Source organism: Oryctolagus cuniculus, chromosome 7 (assembly GCF_051225735.1).
Source record: "Oryctolagus cuniculus isolate XC-2025 breed Fujian yellow rabbit chromosome 7, ASM5122573v1, whole genome shotgun sequence".
Classification (NCBI taxonomy): Eukaryota; Metazoa; Chordata; class Mammalia; order Lagomorpha; family Leporidae; genus Oryctolagus; species Oryctolagus cuniculus.
Window position 1 is genome coordinate 15,133,025 of NC_142873.1, and position 9,080 is coordinate 15,142,104.

A 9,080-nucleotide genomic window follows, 5' to 3' on the forward strand; every position below is an offset into this window, starting at 1 on the left:
GCTATGGTGGCATCTCGTATGGGATCCAGTTTGAGTCCCAGCTGCTCCACTTCTGATCCAGGTCTCTGCTATGGCCTGGGAAAGCAGTGGAAGATTTCCTAAGTCCTTGGGCCCCTGATCCATGCAGAAGACCTAGAAGAAGCTCCTGGCCCCTGGCTTCAGATTGGCCCAGCTCTGTCCATTGTGGCCATTTTGGGAGTGAACCAGCAGATGGAAGATCTCTTTCTCTCTCTGCTTCTGCTTCTCTGTAACTCTGCCTTTCAAATAATAAATAAATCTTTAAAAAGAATTACAGAAAAATTGCCAAATTGGAGTGATAAATAATTGCTCATTCCATTAAGTTCAAGGAATCCTTAATAGATTATGTATGGTGTTTATCAAGACACTTTAATGATAGATTTTCAAAAGTCTAAGTTTTTTTTTAAAGAGGGAATTTTGAAAATATCAATAAACAAGTCATGCATCTTTTCTCTTTAGAGGTCTTTACAGGAATTTAATACCCCATCCTATGTACAACTTCTTATTTTTGCTGAGAAATAGGTGGGTTTCTCAGGAGAAACCTTGCAGGATATTAGACTGTGGAAGAATATAATCAAGGTGCTGAAAGAAAAATAACAAAAGATGCAGCCTAGATTATTCCCAATACTGTACACTAGATAAACACTTGTTCATGAAATCAAAGCAGAGAGATGTTGTCATTATTCAAACTTCATTTTTGTTTTGCTTTTGTTTGTGATATATATTTATTTAATTTTATTAATATGAATCAGATTTCATGTATTTCACAGGTGTGATTATAAGAAGATAACCATATTTCTTTCCCTCCCTGCATTCCTCCCTGAACCTCTCTCCTTCTATCCTCTTTTTTTAATTTTTGCGAAAACATGATGGGGTTCTTGGCATTGAAACAAAAGAACAGAAGTTACTACATGAAAATATCAAGTCCACGGTAAAGGTAAGACTGTGAGTCAGTTCAGAATATTCCAAAACTGCAATGTTGGAGTCAAAATTATTTTTAACAACATTAGAAAAATTACAAGATAAAATATTAAAAAGCTATATTTGCAATAATTAAATATAAATAGTTATAAAATTACAAAATATGGTCGGAAGAGAAGTCAAAATGTGAGTTTTTGCATGCAGTTGGCATTTAAGTTGTTAAGAATTAAAAGTAAACCATTATGACCATTAAATGTTTTATGTTTGTTTCATTGTAATCAGGAATAAAACAGACCTGAAGTAGATAAAGAGAAAGGAATCAGAGTATATATGCACACACACACACACACATACACACACACACACCACACACTCACTAAATCACAAGGAAAATATCTGGCAAGAAAGGAAGAAACAGTAAAGTAGCTGCAAAAAACAGGGATCAATTAATAATAATAAAAATGTCCTTATCTATCAATGTTTATATCGAGAACGCCTGCGCCTCACTCCCCCACCCCCTGCTCCGGCTCCCGGGGTCCCGTCGGACATCTGCCCCCCCTGCCGGTCTCCGCGCTCCGGCCTCCCCCCCCCCCCCGGCCCCTCCCGCACAACGAGTCCTGGAACCGGGCGGGCCGGGGAGTCCTGGGCGCGGGCAGCGCCGCCTGGTGGACGGCGAGCGGCGCTGCAGCCGGGAGACTCGCGCCCAGCGCCGACGGAGGCGGGCGGCGCGGCGGCGGCCCGGCCTCGGCGGAAAAAAAAATTATATTGCGAGTCAGTTGGTAAAAGACATGAAGTTGACTGGATCAAGTTTTAAAGTTTAATTGTATGTTGCCTAAAAGCGATCCATTTTAGCTATAATAACGCAAGACGAAAGTAACATGATGTAAAAAGATATTCCATTCCAATGGCCAGCAAAAGAAAGCTGAAGTGTTACATAATGGATCTGGAGGGCGATTCATCAAAACATAACATCGTATAAATGTACATTCGTCATCAAAGCAGCCAAATAGATAAAGTTAATATCAAAACTAAAGAAGACAGACAGAAATACAATAAAAATGGAAGACTTCAGTGCTCTATTTTCAATGATGAACAGACCATCCAGACAGAACAATAAGGAAGGAATACCAGATTTAAACTAAAATTTAGACCAAACGGACCTAACAGCCATCTACAAAACATTTCATTAACATCAGCAAAACACATATTGTATTCAAGTGCACACAGCACATTCATTACACACAGTTTAACTTCCACTGCACACAAAAAAGAAGTTATACTGTTTTCTTGCAAACATAGTTACAATATATAATGATAAGGTATCTTGTATTATTTCAAAAGCTTAAAGAAGGATTTTAAATAATTTCACCACAAAAGATGACAAATGTTTGGAGAAATAGATTTATTTATCCTGACTGAACACTACATTTGTTTAAACATCACATGATACCTCCTTAAAATTTATAATTTTTAGGAAAAAATTCGGTAAAACAACTACAATAACAAAATAAAAAACACTCAACAATTGACTACTTAAATATTTAAAACAGTTGTAAAACACACACATCTATACCCACAAACAGAAAAATTTTTAAAAATTATTTATTTTTTTTAAAGGCAGAGTTACAGAAATAGAGGGAGACACACACACATGGGGTGGTACAGAAAGAGAGAGAGAGAGAGAGAGAGAGAGAGAAAGTAAGAGAAAGGAGAGAGAGATGAGAGATCATCCATCCATTGATTCAGCAATCAATGGCTACAACAGCCAGAGCTGAGTCTATCAGAAGCCAGGAGCCAGGAGCTTCTTCTGGGTCTCCAAGTGGGTGCACGGGTCCAAGAACTTTGACCACCTGTCACTGCTTTCTCAGTGCATTAGCAGGGAGATGGATAGAAAGTGGCACATCTGGAATCGGAACTGGCATAAGGGATACCAGCACTGCAGGTGGTGGCTTTACCCACTACACAAAAGTGCTGACCCAACACATTTAAGAAGCAACAGCAGAGGCATGATCCATGAAAGAAATAAATAATATTCTGTGCTTCACTGAAACCAACTTTCTGCTGTATTTCAAATATCAAGAGGCTGCAGACTGCAACACCAGCATCCCATATGGGTCCCAGTTCAAGTCTCAGCTGCTCCACTTCTACTCCATTTCCCTGCTAATGCACCTGGGAAAGCAGCGGAAGGTGGCTCCAGTCCTTGGTCTCCTGCACCCATGTGGGAGACCAGGATGAAACTCCCAGTTCCTGGCTTTGGTCTGGCTCCACATTGGCCATTGTGGCCACTTGGAAAGCAAACCAGCAGATAGAAGATCTCTCTGTCTCTCCTCTGTTGTAACTCTGACCGTCAAAAAATTAACTCTTCAAAAAGCATTATTATATACTGCTCACAGTATATCTGAAGTATGCACATTACTCAATGAAAATAAATGGTACATAGTAAGCTCCCATGTCTATTTCACTATACATATACACCTATGTGAGAAAACACATATTTAATGCATATTTGTACTCTTATGCATTGAGAGACAGAGAGGGAGAGAAGTAATAATGGAAATTTTTTTTTTTTTATTTTTGACAGGCAGAGTGGACAGTGAGAGAGAGAGACAGAGAGAAAGGTCTTCCTGTGCCGTTGGTTCACCCTCCAATGGCCGCTGTGGCCGGCGCGCTGCGGCCGGCGCACCGTGCTGATCTGATAGCAGGAGCCAGGAGCCAGGTGCTTTTCCTGGTCTCCCATGGGGTGCAGGGCCCAAGCACCTGGGCCATCCTCCACTGCACTCCCTGGCCACAGCAGAGGGCTGGCTTGGAAGAGGGACAACCGGGACAGAATCCGGCGCCCCGACCGGGACTAGAACCCGGTGTGCCGGCGCCGCTAGGCGGAGGATTAGCCTAGTGAGCCGCGGCGCCGGCTAATAATGGAAAATTTTAACAACTGTTTCTTAAAAGGTTTATGTTTTTAATATTGGATTACTAAATAGCATTGTATTATATTTATAAAACATTAACATTTTCACTGTGAATTATTTAAAAATTGGTTTCAGGAAAAAAGAATTGTGTTTTTATAGCAATAATGATCATTCACTGGTACATGATCTACCTTCTATGTCTCATGGAAAATGGACTTCCTTTCTTGTTGTCTCTCTCAATTTCTCTCCATCTCTCTACCAGTATCCAACACCCAAATTCACACACAATACATGTCTCATAATTTCATGATGAGCATGATTCCTACTAAATAAATACACTTACTTAATTTTAATCAGAGTTCCTTTCTATTTAACAATAGCAACAACAAAAATTAATACTTTCTCAACTGATGAATTCTTTTAGGCATAGTTATTTAAGGAACTATAAAAGCAGTCATTGATTTTCTATGGTATTTTGTAATCTCATTGGGAAAATGGGTTTTATTAGAAAAAAATATATCTATCAAGGCAACATCTTGAAGAGTAAAGTATAATGTGGCTGAATGAGAAATGTTAGAAACAGATTTGAACTCTGAAGGAAATGCAAGTTTCAATTAAAATAGAAAGAGAGGATATGCGGCCGGCGCTGTGGCTCACTAGGCTAATCCTCTGCCTGTGGCGCTGGCACACCAGGTTGTAGCCCCAGTCGGGGTGCCAGATTCTGTCCAGGTTGCTCCTCTTCCAGTCCAGCTATCTGCTGGGGCCCGGGAGTGCAGAGGAGGATGGCCCAAGTCCTTGGACCCTGCACCCGCATGGGACACCAGGAGAAGCACCTGGCTCCTGGCTTCGGATCAGCGCGCCAGCTGTAGCGGCCACTGGGGGGTGAACCAATGGAAATGGAAGACCTTTCTCTCTCTCTCTCTCTCTCTCTCACTGTCCACTCTGCCTGTCAAAAAAATGAATAAATAACAGTTTTTACTTTCTGCTGTGGAGTTTTCAGAAATTAAGTAAGATTTGAAAAATAGTGGTGGTGATGTGGTTAAGATTGTCCCTTTATTTCACAGTAATTCCTATGCCAACATTTATAATCTGAAAAGTTTTATCATGTAAAAGTAAAATTGAGAAGTACTTAGGATTTGTGAGATACTCAGTTTACCTGATGCTGATTTTTGTTCAAGAATAAAATAAACCCTCAATGAATTCACATTGAATTTGTAATTCATAAGAAACTTTACTTGTCAAAATATAATTTATATAAAAATTGATGAGTCATCATCACAGTTTTCATTAATTTTGATTTGGTTACAGGATAGATCGTCCTGATCATTTGCTCATTTTAGGGCTAATCATATCTTTTTATCTGTGATGCTGATTTTTGTAGACCATGATGTATTTGAAATTCCAGACAGCCCAACTCAAACCAGTATAAATAGACAAAATTACCTTTCTAGTTCTCCTCTTTCTTCACTAACCTCAGCCTTTCTATTTGACATTATTTTTCCCCATTTAAGTATCACAGTTCTTTTCTTTTGAATAAAGTATAAGGTATAAGAATTTGAGTCTATTATATGATATATTGGACCCCCAGAATTTTGCTTTTTCAAAGAACCTAAAACCTGAAGCTAAAAACAACAAATTTAAAACAAAGAACCTTAAAAGTTTGCCCCAATTCCAGATGTATAAAGGCCTTTTTATAGATACAAGCAGTTTATTGTTTGCTCATGACACTTAAGCTAATTTTATGGAATACAAACACAAGATATGTCCTTAGAACAAAGTCAAACATAATTTTTAATGAAAAATTATTATTTTAATGAAAAAATTATTTTGTGAGGGAAATCTCTTCTTGTGTCTGTATGATAATGTGTATGTTCATGTCAACTATACTATTATGTAGTGAAACGTTACTATTAACTGTTCTCTAGTGTGTTCAATTACCTTTCTTTGGTAATAAACTTAATTTCAGTCTATAGCTAAATGCAGATGTTAGTAGTAGCCATTAACTTTTACCTTCTCCTGAGTTACACAGGAGATACAATTAGTTAACTTGCTTATTGTTCATCTTTGACCTGGGGGGCTATCATTTCAAGTAATTTCAAAGAATATTTGGGTAAATTCCTTTAGAGAACACATCAAAAACACTAACCATGTGACTTCAACAAAAATGAGGTCAAAAGACAATGACAGCAGCAGTTTTCATGGTGCAGTTCAAACAGAAATGAGGAAATCTGTTGCACAATATCCCCCTGAAGGATCCAGATTAATCCGGATGTTTGTTGAGTGATGAATCTGGATTAATCTTATGAGACCAGTTCCCATCTCAATGTCTGACATAAGTTAGGGTTTCAGAATGTATTTGAATAAAATTCATCAGACAAAGAAACAGGAAGGAAATATTATGGCTTCCCTAGGCAACACAGCTAGTGATAGAACTGTATTTAGAAACTTTGACACCCACTACCATGGAGAAATCAAGAGGCCTGGTGTGTAATTAATTCTTCAGCAAAACATGGGGCAGAGGCAACCCTGGTGTTATATGCAGAACCCTAGATCATGTGGCAGCCTCGCAAACCCATAGGATTCATTTTGAGAGTGATCTGACAGGAGCAGGCATTGTGGCACAGCAGGTTAAGCTGCCACATGGGACCCCCGCATCCCATACCAGAGGCTGGAGGGCCAGAGCCTGAGTCATGCATCTGAGCCTTCCTGCTGGTGATTGTGGAAAACAGTAGGTGATGTCCCTGATACCCGGATCCCTGCCACCAATGTGGGAGTCCTGGATGGAGTTCCTGGCTCCTGGCTTTGGCATTTCCCAGCCCTAGCTGTTGCAGACACTGGGGAGTGAACCTGAGGCTAGAAGGTCTCTCCTCTCTCTCACACTCTCTCTCTCTCCCTCCCTCCCACCCTCATCCCTCCAAATAAATAAGTAAATAAAACATTCGTAAAACACAAGACAGTGATCTTTCAGAGAAAAAAGAAATCAGTATATATACTGCACCCAAATAAACATTTTATAATTCCATTTTCCACAAATGTCTAGAAGTAGTATGTGTGTATGGAGAGGGAAAGAAAGAGGGAGAGAGGGAGAAACAAAGACAGGGAGAAAGGAAGAGAGTGGGAATCGTCTATCCTGGATTTTTAATTTCCTCCTGTAGCTTTTTCTGGGGTGGTTTTCAGTCACACAGACAGCCTAAGTGCAGTGAGGTGGGGGATTGAAATAAAACCCAGAAAGTAGTTCCACAAACAATGGAAGCAGGTAACAAAGGCAAGCTCTGACAGTACTATAACCAACATCTTTACTCTTAGATCAGGATGCTGCAAAATGACAGTAACCTAGGAGGTGGCATATTTTTGCAAAATCAGTTGGTAGAACTTGCAAAGAAGAACATGAACTGGAATAAACACTAATCTGCTGTGCTTGATGTGTGGCAGTCTTCCTGTCAGCCAGGCTCCCATCACTCCCTTTCCCCGTGGACATTCCTACTTTAAGTGCAGGAAGCTTCATATTTTTCAGTGTGCTAACCCCAGTGTACCCCCAGCCACCCACTTCTCCAGATGTTCCAAAGGGTGTTACAGACCCATGGAATTCTGGAGCCAGATCGGACCTTGTAGAGGTATGTGGCCCAAATGCCTCATTTTATGGATAAGGAAATAATCCACCGGAGATGAATGCATTTTATGCATAAGGAAATAACCCATTGAAGATGACTGACATGATTATCTCTGTGATACACAACTGTCAAAGTCTCTCCTCCGTGCCAACCAAAAAGTTCCACTTTCTACAAACGCGGTGTGTGTGTGTGAGTGCCAGGGATACAGCCTGTACAGATGCAAGTAGAGTATTTTAAGGATCACTATAGCACCCACCTCCACAGCTTCAGATACAGGCGAGACGCTGTTGGTCTTCCTGGAGCCCACGCGGAACTTGGCAGCCTTGTAGATCTTCCAGTAGACGAACAGCACCACGCAGAGCGGCAGGTAGAAGGCGCCCACCGTGGAGAACACGGCATAGGAAGGCTCGCGGCTGACCTGACGCTCCTCGCTGCCCTCAGAGTCTCCCCCCAGCCGAAAAGCAGCGGGGCCAGCGAAATGACAGCGGACAGCGCCCAGGTGAGCGTGATCATCACGTTGGAGATGTGCTGGCGAGCGCGGAGCGTGTACTCCAGGTGGCGGGTGATGGACCAGTAGTCCAGGGCGATGGCTGTCACGTTCCAGATGCTGGCGGTGCAGCACAGCACGTCGCACGTGATCCAAAGCTGGCACAGCCACCGGCCCAGCTGCCAGCGACGCCCAGACAGCTCATGCACCAGGCTGAGAGGCATGACCAGCGCGACCACCAGCACATCCGAGACGGCCATGGACGCCACCAGGTTGTGTGGCACGCGGTGGAAGGTGCGGACACGCAGGATGGTCGCCAGCACCAGCAGGTTCCACGCGAATATAGCTGCCACCAGAAAGCCCAGCAAGGTCAGAACAAGCACACCGAAGACAGAGAGCAGCTGCGGGCTGGGGGGCAGCAGGTCTTCCGTGCCAAGGCTGCCATTGGTCTCCAGAGGAGAGGAAGTCAAGTGGGAAAAGGAAGGTAAGTTCACAGGTAAATCCATCTCTGGATTAGCAGCCGGCTCGGGGTGTGTGCAGAAGGGACATTCAGGAGGACTTAAGATGAAAGCAGCGCCCAGAGCCAATCCAGATGTTTGCACCCCCGGGCCAGCGGCGGGGTTTCTGGGAAGCGCCTGTGAATTTGTCTTCAGCCTCCCGCTGGTGAGGGAACCTGGGAGATGGTGTGGTGGAGAGGAGGGCGCTCCCTGGGCTATAAGCCCTGTTAACGTTGGAGCCCTCGGATGCTAGGAAAGCAGAGGCGAGGAGCTGGACTCGCGGCCAGGACCAGCCCAGGCTGTCACCTGTCTCAGGACTCCTCACCTGGAGGAGACAGCGGTCTGATCGCTCCCATGTCCGCCCGAGCAGGGCAGAGCAGCCCTGCAGCGTGTGAGCGCCAGAAGGGCTGGTGCGTCAGAGCCATAGCTCTCGCAGCCTTGCTCACCCTACCTGCCCCTACCCAGGCGTCCGCCTGCAGCCTCAGCGCAGTGCTGGGAAGCCAAGCGTTCTGGTACCTGCCTTTCGCTTTGCGCAGTCCAACCTCCCCACTCCGTCTGGGGCTGCGGATCAGAACAAACGCTGGCGCGCCCACCCAGACTGCTTTATCCAGCACTACGGAACACGGTCAGCTGATGAGGT

The 9,080-nt window shown here is 43.4% G+C and overlaps 1 pseudogene; it reads right to left on the reverse strand.

The window, feature by feature from the left end:
* Positions 1-1,442: 1,442 nt before the first annotated feature.
* Positions 1,443-8,449, reverse strand: LOC103345828 (5-hydroxytryptamine receptor 5A-like; annotated as a pseudogene).
* Positions 8,450-9,080: the final 631 nt, after the last annotated feature.